Source organism: Cyprinus carpio, unplaced genomic scaffold, assembly GCF_018340385.1.
Source record: "Cyprinus carpio isolate SPL01 unplaced genomic scaffold, ASM1834038v1 S000006662, whole genome shotgun sequence".
In the NCBI taxonomy this organism is placed as follows: Eukaryota; Metazoa; Chordata; class Actinopteri; order Cypriniformes; family Cyprinidae; genus Cyprinus; species Cyprinus carpio.
In genome coordinates this window covers 40798-63402 of record NW_024879286.1, presented here as the reverse complement: position 1 = coordinate 63402, position 22605 = coordinate 40798, and the positions used below count along the sequence as shown (strand labels likewise).

Sequence of the window (22605 nt, the reverse complement as noted above, 5' to 3'; positions counted from 1 at the left end):
CCTGAATGCACTGATATCTGACCCTGAGAATGACCGCTGTCACAGGGGTTTCGTTTATGAAGCTTCATTTATTAATATAGAACACAATAATCACTCAGCTATTCTTGTTCAGGTACCAGTGGAGAGAATGAGACTCATGTGTTCATCAGTTCTGGTGAAAATGTCCGTCTGCCCTGTAATAATACTCTTCATGACTGCATAAATCACTACAATGGAAACTATACAGTCATTCAGCAGCAGTTGAACTGATCGCTGAGGGATAATTATGAAAACAAATCGAGAGACATGAGAGACTGAGTTCTAGGGTCTGGACTGCGCTCTGAACATCAACAAACATCTCAACAGAAGATTATGTATATGACATCCTTGCCCACAATGGACTGTTGATAATGGCACCTACAACAAATACCTGACGGCTGCATGCGTATCCTGCCTTTTCAATTCAAGGGTAATGTTATTGCATGATTTGGGTCCCAATTAAACAGTAATTCTGACAAGCAAGTCTTCATCATAACCCCCCCTGAAGGGTTTGAAGAGTGGTGATAGTGTGTGTTCTTGGTGTTTCTCGGTCTCACAGACTGAGATCGTGTGCAGGTCTCTCTGTGACTCCTTTCTGTCAGCTGAATTCATATGGCTGGAGTCTATTGTGGTGATTCGGTTCGGTTTGTGAGGGAATCCAGCTGTTCTGGGTGAATGAGGACTGGTGTTACATTGACGATATTAGCACCTCCAAAATGTAAAGCATTATCCTCATCCGGACACTGTGTCATCTCTCTGAATACAAACACTGCTGAATGAAGATCACAACGAAGAGTGGAGATGTGTGACAGTCTACTCAGAGAGATCCACCTCAAGTACCGGCGTCAAATACTCCTGTTCCAGAGTATCAGCGGAGAATATATACTGATTGTAAAAAAAAATAATTAGTTAATAAGCTACTACAAATAGACCTCACATGTCTATGTACTATACTGAACATACAATGTAATGTAGTTATTTCATGTTTTTCATTCAAGCCCTAACCTTAAAAATTTACAAATTTGTAAAATAGTACTTTTCTACAAATGCAATGGTGGATGATATATAGTTGATATATCTAATATAATATAGTATATCTATTATATATCATATAATATCTTTACGAAATTACAGCTGGCTATGGTTCTCAATTCTAATGTGAATTTCCAAATGGTGACTCTTTTTAATTACACAAAGGTTTGTGCGAATAATCTTAAGGGATGTTCAAACTCGCTTACAGGGTAACTAAATTGTAATTGTAATGTCAACCAAAATACCATTTTGAAGTGTAATGCTGAGTGAAATTTCTGTGTCATTTCAAAACTTAAATACAAGTGTGGATATTTCAAGTGTTATGCTTGGCATAGTTTCCACTTCTCGCACAAACAATTATATTAAATCCAAACTTTAGTTGAACTTCAGCACTGCTTTTTGGACAATAAAATGTAATTATACGATGAGTTGCCTTGATATAAACACCAATCTTTATTCTTTTCTTCACCTGATGATGGAAACCCCAACTTTGTAAAAATCTCTAATCTTGCAGTGTCACTACTAAATGACCAAGATGGAATGCTTACAGTCTTAGATGCTATTCACTGAACGTTCATCTTCTGCAGCTGCTCCAGGTTCAACACTGATTGCCAGTCAGCAGCTCTAAACGCTGAGACACATCAAGGCCTGAACCTACAGCAGCAGCTATCTCCAACAGGTGTTCATGATCACTTCCTCACACACCAGCAGGTCTCTCACTTCAGTGACAAGGGCTTGTGATAGAAGTGCATCATGGTAGATATGTCCCCTGCCTGTCTGTAGCATCTTAGGGGATACGTGCCGCTCTTTTCTGTCTAACCAGACTCTTTGAGATGAATGTTAAGTGAATGTTTTTCAGCAATATTCTGAAAACTAAAATTCTCCAACTTCTACAATAAACAGATCATACATCAAACTCTGAGACGGGACTTACAGCTGCTCACAGACCTGCAGTTACACTCCACAGAAGGGTATATTTATTTAGGGATTTATGCATGTCTTACTCATCGCAGTGCTTTAATCCCACAATTTACAGTATAACTGTAGAAACTTATCTATATGTCCACCGCTCAACCACAATCCATCCTTCCAGTGGTTTCTTCTAGAAATCATTATCTAGATGTAAACTAAGTTTTCTATATAGATTTTAGAAGCAGCTGAATCATGAGCTTTGAATCTCGTAAGCCAAAAATAAATAATAAAATAAAAAACTGAATCGCAAAATGGTCTTTCAAATGCAGTTCATTCATGGCCGATAATTTTACACACCAACCTGAAACTGTCAGTAAAGCGTGTAAATGCTATGTCAAGCCATATAATCCTTCATAGTCTGAAATGCAGTCCTGTAGAACTTCTTGATGTCACACATAATCTTGGAGCACATCGCCCCAGTCTTACTCTCTCTGCAGTGGACTGCCGCTTGTTTTTACGAAGAATTTTAAGATTTTACTTCTTTTGTTTTAAGGTTTTAAACTGGGCTATAAATTTGTGACTGCTAGATGTTGTAAGATCAGGTCAAATCAGAACCAGAAACTATTAAGGTTTACCAGGTCACAGGTAACAAAAAGAAAGGGAGACTGGGTTTTTTTCCATAGCTGGCCCCCAAATCATTGGAACATACTTCCTTTGTCTATTAGTTTAAAGTACAAACTTTAAAAGCCACCTTTTGTAGACAGGCTTATAAGATATTGAGCTTGTTACTGAGCTTGTTTGCTTCACCACCCTTTATTGTCACGCCTGCTTTGGTTTGATGCGGGGTGCTGCACTCCACCAGGTGACAGAATAATCGGTTTGGGCCGTCCTCGTCTCCCCCCCACTCTGAAGGAGGGAGCTGTCCGGTTTTTCCACTCCATTCTGACGTGTACCTGATTTGGCGGGACTGTATAAAACAGGGTCTCCTGCCCAGTTGTTACGCGGGGTTTGCTCTGGGCGCGCGGCCCCTCTGGCTTTTGCTCGGGCCTCCAGGTTGGTGGCAGCCCCATCCTACTCCTTTTTTGATTACACATAGTTTACACTTTAACTGATCCTGCACTACACGATTGTATAGTGTTCTTTTTGTTTCTCACTATTTACTCATACTGACTTTAGTAATATTTATTTTGATTCAAATTATTCTTTCATCTGTCATAATTTAATGTTTAAAATAAATATTGTGGATTTAACTTACCAAGCGCGTGTGTGGGTCTTCCCTATGGTCACTTTCTACTGTGATGCCGGTATTCCGTGACATTAGGGGGGCTCATCTGGCCATTTGGATCCCCATATGTAAGTAGACCTACTATGATTCCGCAATATTTTTTGGGCATGAGTTGCGTGGGGTAGGGCTACGTTTCATTGTGTCACATTGTGTGAGGTACATTAGACCTTGTTCTTGGACTTAGTGAGAAAGATAGATCAGAATAGTAGTGGGGTAAATGTTTTAAGGGAAACTCCGCTCGTTGTCCTCGTACACGTGAGTATGCATTTCCCGCTATCGACCGATTAAATTTTAATTTTGTGTGCTTGAATAATATACCCGAAAGACGTTTGAGATAATAGGCCGTAGTTTTTTGTTTGTTCGGCTTAGATGTATTGCTGCCCGGGTGTTTATTTGTAAAACATAGCATGGTTTGAATGGAGTGATGATTAATTTTAATTAGGTTGTAATAATTGGTACAACTGATGAGAGCAGTCTTTTGCTGATCCTTCAGTGGCCTTGCTTTCTCTCACGCGGTGTTAATAGATTAAACAATATTGCCATGTCTGTGGCTCAAGCACTATACAATTGATGCAACATTATCTCGTAGGGGAGCCTGAGCTAAAAGCATGAGCTGCTTGCGTGCCTTCATTCGTGGGTCGTTGGTTTTGGGATAAGAACGTTGTTACCGCGGACGGAGAAAATGCCCGAAGCTGATCTTATGTCAGGAGCGTCGGGTTCATATTAGTGAACTCACTCCCTATAGTGAGCAACACTTCTGTAGGGTGACATGGTAGGGCCCACAACTTAAAATCCCGTGGTAGTTAACATGGTGAACGGCAGGTTTGACACTTTGTTAAAACTGCAACAATGATTTGCGCAAGGGAACAAAAGACGTTGGGAATTGGAACAGGCATTAGCAAATGGGAAAAAATTAGAGATGACGAATTAGCCTCAAAGAAGAAGTTGGATAATGAATTGGACTGTTAACATGTTAGACAGCTGATTACAAAAAGCTAAAAGAACGTTAGTTTGGAATGGGAAAAGAATGAAAAATTTAGAGCAGGAACGTGAGCGTGAGGCGTACTAGGCTGCACTTAGTAGCTGAAGGCAAACTTGGCAAATAGCAGCAGTCGGCCCTGGCCTGGCGTATGATCAAGTTCCTGCCTGAATTTTAATGAGCATGACTCAGATGTGTTTTCCCTTTCCACCTCGTTATTTGATAATATTGCTAATGAGCAAAAATGGAGTGTATGAGGGAAATAATTGTATGATTCCAAACTCGTAACATTGGCCGTGCACAGAATGCATTTGTGTCTTTAACCGTTCTTCTGAAAAGAAGGTCTATCGATGCGGTCAAAGCAAGCTCGTGTGAAAGTGTTATTGAGTTATCCCGAGGCTGAAGACAGCCGTTTTCGATCATGGAAAAAAATCAGACAAACAAAATTTACGGATGAGTGGTGCCTAGGATATTAACCACCTCCTTTCATCCCGGGGACTTACTTAGCTGAAGAGGTTGATTTCTTCTGATGAGTTGTGTGATCTTATGATAATTTGAACACTTTAAGAACACTGTGCCTGATCGCCACTTATATTAGCGACCATCACATGAAAACAGCATCAGATGTCGCTGGTCTTGCTGCTAATTTTTCTCATCATACCCAAGACTCCAGCTCATGATTTTTAGTCCGCGTTCTAACAGTAATTATAACGAACGTCCAATATATTCGTGTTGTTAATACGGACACATCTTTGGTTTTCCAATTCAACTGCACCTTGGGAACCATCGGATTTTGATCTTAAAACAGGATTTGTTAACTACTGTTTTGGGAAAAAATCATTGTAAAAAAAAAATTGGCCCAGGGTTATTGGAGCGTAATAGGGGGTAAGGGTGAATGGAGGAAAAGTTGGCCTCTGTGCCTCCATCTGTTCCTGCTTTGCGCCTCAGGCAATTAAAGCTATAGAAAATTCCAGTAAAGACAAATTGATCGTGACAATGTACAGTGTCAATTGATAAAGGTTTTAGACAATGTACAATATGATGAGCTGGAAGGTCGCGGGGATCTATTTCCAACCAGATATTCACCGGTTGTCACGGAGGGGTGTGGTGGCATGTGGTTGGAGATGCACATCGCGTTCCAGTGAAAAATTCTGCGTGATACGGGGTGCATCAGAAAGTTTTTATTTGTCAATCTGTCTTGCCTGTTTCGTCGGAGTTTGATACCCAAAGTTGTGTGTTAATCCGGGGGAATTGGTCCTTCAGTCATTTCCCGTGACGCTGCACAAAATACACGGTGTTTTCCCTGCTTGTAAGCGGAGAAAGATAACCATTGGGTGCGGTCCTGTCTTTAACCTATATAGAGGGATTGGATTTGATTGTGTGGTAAATACTTTTGCCTCAATGACCGTGGTTTTTTCCTGATCAGGTTTCAACACCTCCTGTGGTTAAGACTGGTGAACTTCTTTATTGGATGAGTCAGCTAGGTGGTCAAAAAGATCTTTCCAGAGGTTTTTACTCATGGGCTTTGACGCGCGCTAGTGCAATTATAAGCAGGATGCCAACTCGTCTGATTGTATCGAGCACACACGTATGCTCAGGGTTTTATTCCCGCAGGTACCAGTCCCCTTGTCTCGACTCGAACAAGTGCTGAGGCTCAAAAGGTTGCGATTACAGAAATGATTTTGACATTGACTGCAGATGCCAATGTATATCCGCTGTTATTTTGTGAAGGATGGTTTTGTGCTAGAGAAGGTGGTCACCCACGGTGGGGAAATGCTGTGCGAGATCAAATTGTGCAGGTGTGGTGATGCCCGGAAACAGTGTCGTGTGACAAGTGGCATTTAAACACAGCTCTTGGGAAACTAGCGGGTCATTGTGGGGGGTAAGGAAAACATCCAATCAATTTGTTAAAACATTGCTTACGGGCACGGATAATGAGGACGGTGCCACGGTTGGGTTCAAACTTGTCATGTCTGTCAGGTGGCAGGTACGCAAAAATGATCTCGTTAAAGCCCGCGCACTTTTACAGCCCATTCCTTCTTGTTAGTAAGCCTTTCGAGCATTTGGTTATTGATTGTGTAGGCCGGTTACCCCAGTCAAAATCAGGCTGTGTTTATTTGTTTAACCATTCTTTGCCAGGCGACTCGCTATCCGGCTGCTGATGCTTTGAGGAACCATTACTACAAGGCAGTAGTGAAAGCCAATAAGTTGCGCAGTTTAGTTCAATATTTTGTCTTCCAGAATCATTCAAAGTGATCGGGGTTCAAATTTTACATCCAAAAACTTTTGCCGCAGCCCTAAACCAGCTGCGTATCCAGCACAACTTGAGTAGCGCCTATCATGCGCAAAGTAAAGGGGTTTTGGAGCGGTTCCACGCCACTCTTAAATCTCTATTGCGTGCATACTGCATAGAGATGAAACGGGAGTGGGAGGATGGTTTACCATGGCTATTGCTGGCGGCTAGACGGTTGTGCAAGAAAGCACAGGTTTTAGTCCCAATGATTTGGTATTTGGTCACAAGGTTCGTGCCCCATTGTCTGTGTTGTCAAGTGAACTGGATCCATCTGAACCACCCAAGAGTTTGTCCAGTTATGTGTATGGTTTCCGCCGCAGGTTACCTTTAGCATGTAAAATGGCAACTGAAAATTTGACTGAGGGCCAAAGAAAAATGAAGCGAAATTATGACCGTAAAGCAGAAGCTCGTGTGTTTAGCCCAGGGGATCAGGTGGTGGCATTGTTGCCTATACCTGGTTCTCCTTTTGGTGCAAAGTATTCAGGGCCTTATAGTGTGGTTCATCAAGTGTCAGAGAACAATTATGTGGTTGCTACGCCTGATCGTAGGCGGGCGACACTGTTATGTCAAATCAATTTACTTAAGCCATATTATGCATCGTCACAGTCGCTTAGTTGTAAGGGTGAGTCGTCTGTTTTGATCGTGGCAAGCAGTCTGCAGCTTCTCTAGAAGTTAGACGATGATGTGCAGGGCCCTGACGATTCCATGTTGCATGCTCGTCTAAATAATTCAGAGACGTTGGCCAAATTGGAGGGAGTTTTAGATCATTTGGATTTACAACAACAAGCAGAATTGAAAGCTTTCATTTTGAATTTCCTTGTCTGTTTTCAGATACTCCACCTGCACAACTTTTAAATTTAACATGAATAGAAGTCGGTGATGCAAAGCCAATCCGTCAGAGGTTTTACCGTACTGGTCCTGATAAGCGTAAAAGTCTGGATGATAGTGTCCAGTATCGGCTGGAAAATGGTCTTGCCGTACATTCGTACTCTAGCTGGGGCTTTGCCCTGTTTGTTAGTTAAAAAACCTGATCATACGTACAGGGATTTTGCCCACGGATTTCCAGAAAAGTAAATTGTGTACAAACCAGACCGTATCCGCTGCCTAGGATAGAAGATCTGTTGGAGCAAGTCGCGTGCTGTCGTTTATGTGAAGCAAAATTTGACTTGTTAAAAGGTTATTACCAGGTTCCTCTTACTTCCTAGGGCACAAGAGATCTCTGCCTTTATTCCGCCGTCGGGACTTTACCTTATACGAGAAGGGCTTTGGTTGCACAAACGCCCCTCCAGTTTTCCAGCGGCTCATGAATCGAGTCGTTGCGGGACTGGAGGGAGTGGCTGGTATATTGATGATGTGGTCTGTTATTCAGATAATTTGGGCAGTCCACCCTTGCCCGCCCAAAGTCATTATTTGAGGCGTTTGCGGCTGCAAACCTCACTGTGAACTTAGGCAAGTGTGAGGTGCTCGGCTACCAGTGGTGTATCTGGGAAGGTGGTCGGAGCCGGGGACGTTCACAGTGAGAGCGAGGTTTTGGCCATTGATAAATCCTACGTCCGGATACTAAGAAAGAATTGATGCGTTTCCTTGGTATGATAGGGTATTACAGGAAGAAGATGTTAGCAGTGCGCGTGACTACTGCATCATCATAATCATGCAGTCGGCTGTGCGTGCCTGGGAGCTACCACCACCCACGGACTGTCCACTCACACCCCTACATCCCCGCTTGGTAGGGTCATCAGTTGTGGATAATTCCGCCACACTTCACTTTTGCTGATCTGCAGATTGCCAACAGGCATTTGAAAACGCCAAGTCTCTCTGAGTTCTGCACCTGTCCTGGCTGCTCCTAGGCTGGAGGAGCCCTTCCAGCTGCAAGTAGATGCCAGCCAGGTAGGGGCAGGTGCCGTTCTTCTTCAAAAGGATGAGAATGGAATAGATAGACCAGTTTCCTATTTTTCTCTGAAATTTAATCGTCACCAATTTAACTATTCAACCATCGAAAAGGAGGCCCTGGCCCTTATCTGGGCACTCAAACATTTTGAGGTTATGTTGGTGGTGGGTTACACCCTGTGGTGGTCTTTCGATCACAATCCTCTTACTTTCCTCTCTTCTCTTCAAATACTAACCAGCGCCTTATGCGCTGGGCTCTTTTTCTACAGCCTTATAACTTGTCTATTAGGCACATCAAGGGGTCCGACAACGTCATGGCCGATGCCTTGTTGCGGGCTCTTGATGACTATTAAGGGGGTCTATCTCTCTCTGGTCTCTGGTTTTTTTCTTTTTGTCTCCTGTCTTTCCATTCTTAAATTGCTATCCAGGCGCCAGGATCTGCTGGGGGGGAAGAAGGGGGGGGGATTAAAGGTGGGCTGGGGGGGGGGGGTTGGTTTGGTCATTTCCCAGGGGTGGCTGTTGTATTAAGGGGTAAGGAGATGGTTAGTCTAACATTAATCTTCGGGGTAATTGGTTAAAAGGTAACGGATTTAGTTATTGTTTTTTTGGGGTGAGGTTGTTATGGATTTGTTTTTGTTTTTTGTATTGATTATGGAAATGGTGTAATGAGTAGAATGTATTTACAGAGCCCATAGGGGTCTCTGTTTTGTGGGGGGGGTGATGTCACGCCCGGCTTTGGTGCTGGGTGTGCTCACTCACCATGGACAGATATGTTTGGGCCGTTTCTCTCCCCCCAATCTGAAGGGGAGCTGTTCTGTTTTGGTCCATCTGACAGTAGCTGATTGGCAGGAATGCGTAAAAACATCTCTGCCAGTGTTCTGGGTGCTCTGGGACTGTGCGTCTTGGCTTTTGCTCTGGCATCAGGCTGGTGGCCGCACCAGACTCTCCTTTTTTGCATTACACAAGTTTCACTTTACTGAATTGCACTACATTTCGGTTAGTTTGCTTTTGCTTCTCAATTAGACTTAGTACATTTATTGATTAATAGATTTAGTTTTTATGATTAATGTTTTAATAAATTATTTGGAATTAACGTAACACGCTGTGCGGTCTTCCCTTGTCATGCTACTGGAGCCAGGTAGTCGTGACACTCTGCTGACATTTTATGACAAATAGTTCAACAATTTTGCATGTAATGGCTTATGCAAGGAAAACTAATGCCTAGATGTTTTGAGGGGTAAGACTATTGCAAAGAGAACTATATAATACATTTTGAGCAACATGACATTAGCAACTGATAATGTAGGAAACCAGATAAATGTGCATAATCAATTGATAAATGTACAAAAAGCAATCGCAACTTATTCAAAAGAATGAGAAACTGGTTTTATGATGTGTATAAATGACTAGATGATGTGGAGTTTGTACAAGTAGTTTTGAGAATTTCATTTCTGATTTGAGAAATGCACCAAAGTGACTGAGAAAAACTGTAACTAGCAAAGGTTGACAGCCGACAAACACACTTTGTCACCCACAAAACAATGACTTAAAAAACACTAACAACATGTAGCAGTATACAGTGTTTTCTTTGTGTAAAAACAAGCGACACATCATCTCTGTTTATAATTCACTGCAATATATTTTACTGGAATGAATCAGACATGATGCAGAATTCGTCAATATTTTATGTCATTTATTAATTTTTATTTTTTTTTTGCACTGAGTAATTCCAAAATACAAGAATTTGTATACACACCATCCACTGATACAGATACAATAGTAATGCTAATCTACTCGGTCTTCTTCATTTGGCCGACAGGTTCTCATCCACATCACATCTTATGCGTCATCCATAGGCAATACACTTAGGAAAGAATCTTCTGGCATGCCTGATCCATCCCTCGCAATCTTCTGCTGGATAGCGTCCAGGCATCCAGCATTCATTGCGTCCAGGAGGGACATTTGATCATGTGGATGGTCATATTTATAATTGTTTTTATAGCATTTAATTTTTAAGATTTAAAATATATTTAATTAAAATATTACTGTAGAAATGTAGCAAATTGCTGTCTTATTCAGTTTTGTATTATGTTATTGTTTTGGAAATATAAATTTAACAGTTTTGAAAACAGTATGTAAGCATGTGCAAATTGGCCTGTACGAACAAAAAAGTATTTGGGCAGTTGTTGTGTCTGGATGAGAAAAGAATTCATGAAATTTGAGAGATGTAGTCACTGAATGCATTTTGTGCCAAAGCAATGATAACTGATCCTCAGTTTAACCCACATAGATTCTGTTGTGCTCAGAACGTAAGAGTTCTGCAAAAAGGACCTAAGTATTGAGAAATGTGTACTCTAGCGTCTGTCAAAAACTGTAAAGTAATGCTAGGCTTATCATCGTTTTTTGTTTGTTATTACATCTTGTTGTTACATAGATTTTTATTTAATTTTACATATAGTAAATGCTCAACTGCAAAAACATTTTCTGATACACACAAAGTAAATGAAATTCACAAGTTAAGTAAATGAAATTATATTATTATTTGAAATAAATAAATACAAATGTATATTATTAGTTTTTTTTTTTTTTTTTTCTTTTTTTTTTAGGGGGTCAAGAGCTTTGACACAATTCGAACACTGTGCTGAATGTAATGAAGTCAGTGAAATGTATGACTCGCAGCTCAGGCCCGAGGGGGCTTTTGTTAGACGCTATTATAAGCCGTGTAGAGTGGGAGTCAGCGTGTCAAATTCTGCACCAGTCGCTGGGGGAAAGTGTGCGCCCTCGGGTAGAATAAGTGCTGCACCTCCCATGGACATTGGGGTTGTGTCATACAACTGTCGTGCAATTAATGTGTGGGCCAGAGTGTTTGGGATAAAGCCCGCCGTATGGTTGTGGACAGTCTGTTGAGATATTTATGCTTGCAAGAGACATTTTTTAGCAATGCAAGATTTGGATAAAATTGAATTCCCTTCATGATAATTTTCATGGTGCTGGTGAATCCACAGTAGATCTTGGTATGGATTTAATCAAAGGTAGGATATCTGGGGGTGTAGCCATACTGTGGAAAAAAAAGTTAGATTATTAGGTAATTAGATTAGATGTTAATTGGTGTATTGCAATACAGATTACTTATCAAGATAAGAATGTTATTATTCTAAATGTGTATACACCTTATGAATGCCATCATAATGAAGATGAGTTTTTAAATAGACTAGCTTTTATCAGTTCTTTTATTGAAAGTTCTACTATTTCTAGTCTGTATGTCATTGGGGATATGAATGTGGATATTTCAGACAGAAAGTCTTTATTTTCAAATCATATTGTTCAGTTTTGCCAAGATAATAATCTAGTTTTGTCAAGTGAAGTGTGTTTGCCTGTAGATAGCTATAAGTATGTTAGTGAGGCTTGGAACACAATATTATGGTTGGACCATTGTATTCGCACAGCAGATGCACATGCCTCGCTGAGGGGTATGAGTATTTATTTGATACAATAACAACTGATCACATACCTGTGTCTTTTTTGTGATAAATGTTGAGTTTCTGTAGCATGCATGTCTACAATAATGAAAATAATATCAATGCAGCAAAAATGGATTGGTCAGCACTTACAAAGGAGGATCTTTAAGATATTATGTGAATACAGATAGATGTCTGAGTAATATTAATTTACCTAGGGATCAGTTATGTGTAGTGATGTTAACTGTAAAGATGCAAATCATCAGAGGGATATCTGCTCAATGTATAATGATATTGTTAATGCCTTGCATGGTTGTAGTAAGTCATTTTTTAAATCGAAGGGGTATAATGAATAAGGCTAGGCCTGGCTGGAGTAAATATGTAGCTGAATATCAGGATGAAGCCCAGGAAGCTTTTAAATTATGGGTTATAGCAGGTAGACTCCAGGCAAGGGCCTGAGAGATTGAGTATAAGAAGTCTACAAATGCAAGATATAAGTATGATATTCATTTTATCTGTAAAAATGAGCAAACCTTAAGGGCTGGATTCTATGGCTATGAAGCTGTTAAATCATAATATACACAGATTTTTGGAAATATGTCAGAACTTTTTAATAGATGAGAGTATCTCTTCCTTGAAAAACCTTAGATGGAGTTTCGGGGCAGATAATATTGCAGAATTATGGAGACAGCATTATTGTAGTCTTTTTAATTGCATCCAGAATGACTAGAATAATGTGGATGATATTCAAGTTAATGATCCCATAGTGCTCATGTCATGTGAGGTGGATCATGCTATAAGTAAATTGCCTCAAACTTAGATAGACCTATAGCTTTAGCTAGTATCCTGTGTTGGAAAAAATCTTGCTGTATAGGTTAAATGTGTTTATTAATTCTACAGACAACCAGTTTGGATTTAAGTTACTTAAGGCCAAACACGGTACTGATCTGCATCAATGCATTAAAGGAAATTGTAAAACAAGTATAGGATAAAATCTCATCAGTCTTCATGTGCTTCATTGATGCAGCTAAAGCTTTTGATTGCTAACCATGCAAAGTTATTTTTTAAATGAGACAAAGAGGGGTGCCAGAATATATTGTGAGAATCCTGGTTTATTGGTATGCCCATCAGATGATGCAAGTAAAATGGGGCAATAAAGTCTCTGCCCTTTTGGGGTTAGTAATGGCGTGGAGACAAAAGGGGGATTTTGTCCCCAATTTTGTTTGATCTTTACAAGGATGATCCATCTGAATGTTTGAATGCTTGTAAAACTGGGTGTATGATTGGGAATATTCTAGTTAATCATATTATGTATGCAGATCATCTTGTGGTGTTTAGTCCTAGCAGTGCTGGTCTTCAACAGCTTTTAAATATGTGTTCTGATTATGGTCTTGAACATGATATTTTATATAATCCTGATAAGAGTGCGGTTATAATTTGCAGAACTAAGGAGGATAAATGTATACAATTTCCAATCTTCAAGTTGTCTAATAAGAGTCTTACTGTGTCTGCGAAAGTAAAATACCTCAGACATTTCATCACAGAACGCATGACAGACAATGAGGATATTGAAAGACAACTCCATATGATGTATATGCAGGCGATTATACTTTTACGTAAATTTAGTTTCTGTTCAGATGAGGTGAAGGTGAAGGTGTAACTTTTTAAAGCATATTGTAAAACACTTTATACTGCTCATCTGTGGTTCAACTATAGAACATCTAGTTTACAGAAGCTGCAAGTAGCTTATAATGATGCAATGAGAATTTTACTAAAGAGACCTAGATGGCATAGTGCAAGTGAAATGTTTGTGAGTGCACTAAACTACCCAAAAAATTATACAAAAAATTATCTTATGTATGGATTTATCTGCCGGCTAAATGATTCAAAAAATTAGATTATTGTGGGTCTATCAGATGTAAGGGTTAGTATTACACGGTATCAGTCAAAGCTGTGGAGACATTGGCATTGTTGCATTTTATAACTTTTTATTGTGTGTGGTAGATGTTGTGGGTTGTATATGTTGTCCTATTGTCTTGGTTTTTGTTTGTTTGTTTTATTAATTTGGACCTTGAGTCTGTAATAAAAGATTGATTGATTCTTTATTAATCAGATTATCACCATATGTTTACTCGCTGTTTTATATCGTTCATCCGAGGCTGTCTTTGAGTTTCATTGCGTGTAACTAAATGAACACACCTGCTAACTAGGGTTATTAAACCCTATCTGTCACGTGACGTGCTATTGACCTTGGATCAGTTTTACATTCATATCAGGTTCAAAGATGGAAGTTGTATTTGTAGTAAAATCATGGTGACCACGACACTTACAATAGTAACAAAAAAGTTAAACAGGACATTTACCATGTTTTTACCACAATTTGCAATTCCGTATAAAAGGTTCTATATCACTGCTAAAGTTCATGCACCTTTGGCTGTAATATTGTAGAACATTCTCAATATCTTTAAACATCTAAATAATTTAGATTTTAGGTGATTTAGTTCCATATATATTCCAAAAGAAAGGTACTAAGAGGGATGAACTAGATTAGTGACAGCTGATATGTGCTGCACCTGGAATAACAACTATAAGTAACAGAGTTGTAAAGTGAAAGTACAGATACTCAATGAAAATTTTACTGAATTAAAAGTATCTGGCCAAAAACATACATGAGTAAAAGTAAAAAAGTACAACTTTAAACTGTACTCAAGTATTTAAAAAGTAGAAGTACTTTTTTTCTGACAGACATACAGAAGTTTGGTTAAAGGGAGAAAATTAAACAAAATGCACCGATGCTGGTCAAATACATATATCTAGTGCAACAACAACAATTAAAATGCAGCACAGCAGAACACACAACATAAGTAAATATGAATCACAATTAATTTAACATACAGTGTTCATTTAAATACTTTATTTTTTATTTTTGGGGGATTTGTAACATTTAATTTAAAAAAGAAATCCCACAAAAATATTAATTCTCATCATTGATTTAATTTGCACTCAATCTTGTGCATTCAGCCAATATATTACACAGCTACTGCTTAATCAAAACAAAATAAATACACTTTATTTGGGAAAACGCAACTTTGCTACCTCAATATGCTTCCTCAGATTTGTTGGTAAACTTTTGAAGCCAGGAAGTTTACTTAATGAATGTCATAACTAAAGTAGAAATGTGTGTGTGTAATGCGTAAAAACAATAATCAATGGTTCTCATTCACATCAAGCATGCACGTTTAAGCTTCCATTTACCATATATTTATGGTGTATAAGATAAAATAAAAATCAAATGTACTTTTCAAGATGAAATAAAGTTGTAAGGAGTAAAAAAATAGTTGCTTTCTTCAGCAATGTAATCAAGTAAATGTACAAGTAGTCAGTTTAAATTGTGCTTCATTAAAGTACAAATCCAACAAAAAAACAACTAACTACATAAATAAAGTAAAAATAATATTAAATATTATACAAACAAAACAAAAAAAAAACCAAACACACTACAAAAAAACCTAACAACCCTAAACCTATCATAACAGTCTACTAAAAGTTACTTAAAGTTAGAATTTCGAAAGTGAACTACCACATCTACTTTCTGGAAGGAGATGTTGCTACAGAAGAAGTTGAAATTCCTTGTCTATTGGATGTCATAATGGGAGACCCAGTACAAATGTAGTATACAAAATATTATTTTAATAAAAAACTCAGCACAGCAATACATCTGTGTTAGTATTTATTCAGGTAACATTATTTTTTGCATATGGTTGGCAAATGCTTAACATCTCTACAAATAATTAACCTCATACAAACATGCCTGTATATGTAACACACAGAATAACAGTTCTAAATACAGTTGCACAGACAATAGACAAAATTGTATTTATTCAAATTAAACTAAGCCAAAAACATATGAAAACAAACAGTTATGACTAAAAATCAATATCAAAGTAAAAATAAAAACATTTCTAAAAAAAAAAAAATTCTCAACAGAAAAAAAATAAAAATAAAAAACAAGTTACACACACACATTTTAAATACCATTTTCAGTTTTTAAATTTCAAGGAAACGTGAAATGTTATATAGGTGAAAAGATGTTTTTATCAAGCGTACATCACAACATGCATTTTGAATGATGAATGATGCTTTTATTATAAGAAAAACAATTCTTAACTAAACTCATTCGAATAGTGGCCAGACAGACACTATTTAGTTGATGTTTACTTTAGGCTTTTATCTGCCTGAATCTTTGTAATACCTTCCCAGGATGAAGGTATATCGACAGGTTTTGCATCATACTCTTCAGCAAACCGGTTATTGAATTGTGCCATCACATATATCCAGTATGCTGATGTCTCTATGCTGGGCTCTCGATCAATACGCCAGTCTGGGTAGATTGTATTGTATTCCTTATATGGATGCCACTGATCTTTGGTGTCATGGCATTTAAAGCATGAGTCACTGTTCACGATGTACAGATGTCTGTCACTAGTTTTTAGAGAATCATGAAATCTGCATCGGCCGAGACCTTCTTGGTCTGTGAATTGAGACAAAGTGTTTAGAGTGGGCTTCTCCTCCAGCCTCACATGGTGCTTGACAGAATGGACACTGTTTCCCACAGCCCCTCAGTCGTTTGAACAGCACATCCTGTGGTTTGGTTTGAAGATGCTTTATTCTGCTTTCAAAACTTGATTTTTTTAAACTAGCTTTCAGTAATTTATCCATGTCCTGCAAAGAACAGTGAAGGCATTCAGCAATTTTTTGGGGATTTGCATTGTTCAGTGTGCCAATTTTGTCCACTATATCCCTGGGAATAACAAGTCTTTCTTGAAGTTTCCTGCAGATGACTTCGATGAATCCCTTGATGTCATTTATAGTTGAGTCTTGCTCTGCCTCTTTAATTGCTCGAGTAATTTCACCGATGACATCATTCAGAAGATTTTCCTCTAATTTGAACATTCGATTCTCAGCTGTAAAGTGCTCTCTGACTTTGTCAAAAATAAAGTCTTTTATGACTTAATGAAACGCAAATATGTTTCAAATTTAGAATCAAGAAGATTTTTCAAGACAAAAATCTGAAATGATGCCCTTGTTTTAAATTTTCAAAAATGTGGTAGTGTTTTCACCAGTCTTCATCTCGTCTGCCATTTTCATGCCCAAGACATCAGACATGTATTTTTCCAAAGCAGGTCTTATGCAGTTATTCATGAATTCATCAGCCGTCTTCTGACACTGGTCTCGTTCGAGGTAAAGGTCAATGAATTTACAGCGGTATGTTTGCTTGAAGTCCTCCAAGGCTGTTTGCGGGTTGTTATTCTGGATGAATTGGTTGTGAATATCTTGAAATTTCTCTGCTTGCAAAGCCACAGATGTGTAGTTTAAGGGGTAGTTCAACATCTTCTTTTAAATCTTCATGAGACTTAAGTCTCTCATCAATCATGTTAAGAATTTCCCTGATATATGTGTCATCATAATCATCCGTACTTTCTCTCTTTGCTTCAACAAATTCATAACAATCCCTGATAAGTTTGTCTGACATCTCTTGCATTATCTTGATCTGACTTTTGTGTAAAAAACTTGGACACGTGTTTGTATTTGCAAGCAATAAATTGTTCTTGCCCATACATGGTTAAATCCTTCACTTTGTCTAATTGTTGAGCCATTGAACTTCCTCTAGATTCAAGATTTTTCCTCAAAAGAAGAAGAACTCTTAGGATGATATTTTGTTGTTGGAGCCCTGTGTATGAAAATGTCCTTACAGTCTCCTGCCACATCTTTTCAAATGCTTCATTCAGCATGGAGTCTGACATGTCTGACTTGTTCTCACGACAGAATTTCAACAAGTCCAGGACTTTTTTCTCCATTGCGTCCATGTATGTTTTTTTGATTCCTTCCACCTTCATCATTGCATTTCGACGTAAAAGAGCTGCATTCAGTTTGTTTGTGATGGAATCTGAAAGCTCTTTCTTCAAAGATTTGGCAGAGTTTATAAAAGTCTTGTCGATAGCTTTCCACAAGTTCAACATGACCTTCTCCTTGTTCATAGTATGATTTGATCTTACTAGAAATTTCATCTTCTCCTTCTGAAAGCTCAACATCTGCTTTTTGTAGCAAATGACAACAGAAATCTTCAATGGTGCACTGCTCAGAGTTTACAAATTTTCCATGGTTCAAGATCTTTGTTTCACCCTCTAATGCCCATGTGTGCATTTTCTGTCTCAGTGTCCAGTCCCATGTGTTGTACTCTGTACACAGTTTCATGTATGCATCAGCCACCAGGCTGTTTCTGAAGCTGAAGATGAATTTCTCATATTTCACAGCAGTCCACAAGTCTTTGGTCCATCTAATAAATTCATTCATGTCACTGGACTTGTAATGTCTGAAGATCTCCATTATATGCTTTTTGAGATCATACACAGACTCACTATAGCCGATACTCACTGGTGCCATTGGAGGGTTTCCATGCCACAATCCAGGGATGTAGTGGTCACCTTCCCCAGTGTCATAATTCATCACATCTGTAAATTTATTAAACTCCAGTTTGTTCTCCATTTTGGCTGCAGCTTGTGTCATTTCATCCAGATGTTCCAACAGAAATTTACGGTCTCTCATGTTTGAATCATGAGCTGAAACATCAGCAACATTCTGGTGTACAAACAAACATGAGTGTTTCTTACCTATTTCCTTCATCCTGAGGAAGGCATGAACAATGATCTGTAAAATGTCTTTCATCTCTGTGGAGTTTTCCATGGCGATTGTGCGAGCTCAGACATCACTCAGTCCAACAACAAGAGCTGCCAACTCACTGTCATGTTCATAGCTGTTGTCCAGTTGTGCGAGCTCAGGGGATTTTAGTCCTTCAGTGTCAATTATCACTATATAATCACAATTGAGCTCTGCATTACATTCCTCTGCTACTTTAATGAGCTGCATAAAGGCTCCCCTGGTGCATCTTCCACTGCTCACTGCAAACTGAACTCCAAACATGGTGTTCAGCAGCGTTGACTTTCCTGAACTCTGGACGCCCAAAACAGTGACAACCATAATCTTGTTTTTGGGCTCCACCAGTGTGTTTAATTCAGAAAACACACTAGAAAGCCATTTTTCAGGGATGTTTGAAGAATCTCCATCCACAAGTTCAAGTGAAAATCCATCCAGCAGTAGTTCAGCACAGAGTTTAGGTAAATGTTGTAGTTGTTTGCGGTAAAGTGCATCTTCTGAGAGCGAGACCTGCAGCTTCAGTAAAGCTGGCTCATATCTCTCGAATGAAGTGCTCCACATCCTAAAGAACTGTTTGAAATCTTTTTATCAAGCTCAGCTATTCCTGTCTTGTTCTTACAAACATCTTGACATTTCTGTTTGTACAGTTCTCTCTGAGTCTGGCAGTACTTCATGTGAGCGATTCTCCAAATTGATTCTCAACCATTTTAAGAAGTAGGCCTTTTCTGGTGATGATATTGCGCTGATAAAGCAGCCCATAGTAGTAGACATGTCTGTTCTGTATTGCTCTTCTCTGAGCTTCCTTTTCTCAATCTGAAGGTCACTTTTGTAGTCCTCAACACTCTTATCGCCAACTTTCTTCAATCGGCATTCCTCCTTCTCTATCTTGGTCAAATTCATCAAGATTTCCCCTTGCAAGGGAAGTTTCTCCATCTTGAATTGCACTATATCATTAATTTTTGAAGTGATTTCATCTGCTCTTGCTTTGGCACGCTGACATTCTTCAGCATCCTCATCCACCAAGATTCCCAGATTGTGTGCAAACTCAGCTAAACGAACAACTGACATTTTGTGATTGTTGTCCTTAATTGCATCTTGCAACTTGCTCTTAATTTTTGCCAACAAATTCTGCATCATTCTGCTTTGCTTTAAAGATGAAATTGCTTTTTTTCAGTTTGAGCTCATTCACTGTAGCTTTTATGATCTCGTTGTTGGAGTCCCCCACAAAAAATAACTGAGGAATATGTCTCTGACTCGGGACTGAAATTAACTGTGAATCTAAAAATTGGGGTTCAAAGAACACAAACACAGCAGCTGAAGCCTCACGAAAAAAGTGTACTGTGTTTTCAAAGTTCTGAATGTCACCTCTCAAGTTGGCAATTGCTACTAGCTCAGGAAAGACATCAATGTTCTTTTTCCCACAAGGAAGATACCAGGTCATCTCAACCAAGCCATTTGATATTTTTTTGTTGATGTTTCCACAATCCATGTTGAAGTGCACAAATGTTTCAGTGTACTGCTGTGGATTGCTGAGCAGCTTATTCAGAATTTCTGATTTGGAAATGTTGCACCTACCAAGTCTCACAAAAGACACTAAAGGCATTTCTGACAGAGCAATCCTTTCTTCCACAAATTTACTTGAATCTGATAATGAGTGTGGTCTGTATTTTTTCACAATATCTCTCATTGCCCAAAGCATAAGAGTGATCTGGATTGTCTCAATGTTTGGAAGCAGCAAAGGAACAGCAAACTGACGCATGTCATATTTTCATAATCATTTCCTGCTGAAGAAAACTGTCAGGCAAAGAAACACAGCATGATCAGAATGTCCAAAGGATTGACTGACTGAAGACAGTCTGATTCACTCTCCTGATCATCATCCCACTCTGAATCTTCCGTCCTGTCTACGAACACATAACACCTCGCCAGTCCCTTCAGCATCACCAGCCTCTTCAAGAACAGCCACTTGTCCATGATGTTCCCCTGTAAATGAGAAAAAAAAATAGTTATAATTGCATGCCCACCACAAATACGCTACTTTTGTCAACAGTTTCTTATTGCACTTCTATTATTAATCTACACCGATGAGCTGTTCAGTTTTCCTTCATTTTTAAAAAGTGTTACCTTCATCTCAGGGGCATGGAGAGCTCTGTGAATTTCCTAAATAATCTATCTAAACATGCACAAAAAACAGGCTTGATTTAGGATTTGCAGTACAAGGTGTGTTTAAAAAAAAAATACAGTTTAAGGTGTTGAAAATGACCTCACATGGGAAAAAATGAATGGGAAAATAGAAAAAAATTACTTTTTAAGAATTTTGTTTGTCAAAAAAAATAAAAGAAGTAAATCCATTATAAATCTGAAATTTTCTACATATAAACAAAGGTCTGGTCCTAGAGCATAAATAAAAAGTAGAACAAACTTTCTATCTCATACACACACACACACACACACACACACACACACACAAATGTATGTGACTGCTGTGATAGAGCATTTTTACAGAAATTGGCAAATAAAATAAAAACAGGATAAGTCTAAAAAAAAAAATACATTAATCAAAGGTCTGGTCCTAGAGCATAAGCTACATACACACATACACACACTCACACACAAACACACACACACAAACACACATGCATGTGACTGCAACGAGAGAACATTTTTTATAGAAATTGGCAAATAAAATAAACAAAACTGGCATAAATCTGAAAAATGTCACATATGCAACATGGAACAAGCATGTTCCATAATTGTTGATAAATAATTTTCTGAAATAAATAGTGTGTGATTACAGTCATGTCATAGTGGTGACTTTATAATATTTCTGCAAATGTATGTATAATAATTTGCAAAAGCGATCATCAAAATATATATCAGATAACAACAACAAACTCTAACTTTGACAAAAAATACAGATTTTTTATGTTTTTCAAAATGTTTAAATATATATTCACAAAATATATATATCATAAAGTTGTGAGGAGAATTTGAAGCATCAAGAAAAATGAATGAGTCTCTATGGACCACTATTGGATACATGTGGTCATTGCACTTTAATTCCTTAACTAGAAGAAAAAAAGTTTTTCGACTAACCTCCAGATGGCAGTATTCTATCCCTAACACATAGAGCAATGTCCAAAAACGAAGGGTTACACGGGTAACCTAGGTTCTGTGAATGAAGTCAACACGCCACAGTATGGGTCAGCCTCGTTAAGGATGAGCTGTCAGGAGACGGTATATCAAATTAACCACGCCCCGCTTGTAATCATCTCCCTTTAAATACAGGTGTTAATCAGCCGGCCTTTTCTCTTTTTCTGACTGGCTCAAAGCAGTCCCCGAGTGACCACGCTTCGTGGCGTGTTGACTTCATTCACAGAACCTAGGTTACCCATGTAACCCTTCGTTCTATTTCATTTCAGTCAACACGCCACAGTATGGGTCAACTGTGTACCAGATAAGGTCATGAGGGGAAATCTAGCGGGGCAATAACCAGGACATGATTAATGCAACAGAACCTTTATTAGTTCTTCATATAACTTACAACAAAACCACCAGGTAATAATACCTTGACATAACTTAACATAAAGCATGAAACTGTCTTTGCAAGATCCAGACGATAGAACTTGGCAAATGTCAAAGAGGACGACCAACCTGCTGCTACACACACTTCTTCCAGAGAGGCCCCTTTAAATAATGCCCAAGAGGCCCCCATTCCTCTGGTAGAGTGGGCCACCACCCCCTTGGGAGGAGGCCTTCCCATGCTGTGTTAGGCTAGTTCTATTAGCCTGACCACCCATCTTGCAAGCCGCTGCTTGGACACCGCCTGGCCTCGCACTGAGTCCCCGAAACAGACAAACAGCTGATTAGTCTGTCTGATCTGTTGAGTGCAAGTAATGTATCTCCTCAGTGCTCTGACTGGGCAGATTAGATGTAATCTGGCTGCTTCTGCTGAATCATGAGGAGGGGGATGAAAGGGTTCTAGTACCAAAGGTCTGGAGACATAAGAACGAGGCAAAACTTTTTG

General features: G+C 38.8%; 1 pseudogene; it reads right to left on the bottom strand.

Annotated features, from left to right (window-relative positions):
• Positions 1-17681: 17681 nt before the first annotated feature.
• LOC122144418 lies at positions 17682-20337 on the bottom strand (annotated as a pseudogene).
• Between the last annotated feature and the right edge of the window lie 2268 nt (positions 20338-22605).